A 1,842-nucleotide genomic window follows, 5' to 3' on the forward strand; every position below is an offset into this window, starting at 1 on the left:
GAATTTAATTCATAAAAAAATTTAAATATATAATATTACTCAAATCATTTATATAGTGATACAATTATATTTGTTTTTTTAGATAATTATTTATATAATAAATATAAAATAAATTTTTTTATTAATATAACATTATATAATTAGATACACTTATAACATTATTTTATATTGACATTAAATCAAAATTAAATTCTACAAACCAAATATAGAAAGTATTGAGTGCACATTTGAGTTAAGTCTCAAAGTAGTCCCTGAACTTGCACTCGAGCCTCAAAATAATCTATGAAGTTAATAATTACTCAAATTTGTCCTCACACTTATACTCCGAGACTCATAATAGTCTCCGAACTTGTACTCCGGAACTCATAATAGTCCCTCAAACATTTTTCATCCATCGAAACCTTAAAACGACGTCGTTTTGAACAAAAAAAAAATTGAAAAAAAAAGGAAAAAGAAAGCGACGTCGTTTTGAACAAAAAAAAAGAAGCGTATGCGTCGTTTTATATTAGAAAAAAAAAAGAATTCCCTTCTTTTTCTTCTTCTTCAACGCTGTTGTTCTTCTTCTTCTTCAACTCTGTTTTTCTTCTTCTTTTTCAAAATGTCACAAAAATAAAAAAACACCACCACAAAATATCACAAAAAATCAGCATTAATCAGGAAAGTTCAATAAAGTTAAATAGCATGCATCAATCAACTTAGACAGCAACAAGTACAAAAAATATCAACAATAAAAAAATCAGTAATAATTACAGAATAGAAAACAATTAAAATTAACCATTGTTGTTATATTAAAATAGGATCAACAGCAACAATCACCTAGAACATTCAAGAACAATGATTGAATAACTAAAAAAATTAAAAAAAAAAGAAATTACCATGGCTGAGAGAAAGAACCGTGCTAGAGGAGAGAAAAGGGAGACCGAGTGGAGATGGAGGCTGTCAAGCAGCAGCGGCAGTGTAACGGAAGCCGGCAAAAGGCAACGGCAACGAAGGTTGAGGAGAGCTCTTATGAGTGTGAAAGTATGGTTGGAAAAAGAGAAGTCATCAGATTAGAAAGGAGAAAGGAAAGGAAAAGAATCTCAGGTTGGGGAGCAGAAGAGGAAAGGGAAAGGTGGGGGTGGGGGTGAGGACTGGGTACGCTACGCGTTCTTTTTTTATTTTTTTGGATGGGGGGTTTTATGTTACGTTTTTTTTTCTTTTTTTCTTTTTGTTCAAAACCACGTCGTTTTAAGATTTTGATAAACGGAAAATGCTTGAGGGACTATTATCAGTCTCGGATTACAAGTTTGGGGACTATTATGAGTCTCGAAGTACAAGTTCGGAGACGAATTTGAGTAATTATTAACTTCAAAAATTACTTTGAGGTTCGAATACAAATTCAGGGACTACTTTAAAACTTAACTCGTGAACATTTATTAATTATTATTACTGTGGATGCGTTCTTTACAAAATAACTGTCAAGGACTCAGGTTAGAAAAAAAATCGAATCGTACAAGTTAAAAAATTATACTTAAGTAAGCGAATATATATATTAATTGTTATTTAATTATGGTAATTACATTAAAAATACCATTAACTTAAAAGCAATGTCACCTTCATATTATTACAAAGAAATAAATATTTTGAGACCTAACAAAATTTTTATTTGAGGATTTTTTTTTTAAATATCATTATTGTATCTTCAATTGAAAATCCTTTTGTAGATGGTTAATAAAAAATACTGAAAGAAAATAAAATATAAAGTTATAATTATACTAGTCTAAAAATATATTTTTCATAACGTAAGTATTAATTTATAAATCTAAATTGTAATTTTATAAAAGTAAAATGATTTTTTTTGCG

The sequence above is a fragment of the Arachis ipaensis genome, chromosome B03, assembly GCF_000816755.2.
Source record: "Arachis ipaensis cultivar K30076 chromosome B03, Araip1.1, whole genome shotgun sequence".
Taxonomy (NCBI): domain Eukaryota; kingdom Viridiplantae; phylum Streptophyta; class Magnoliopsida; order Fabales; family Fabaceae; genus Arachis; species Arachis ipaensis.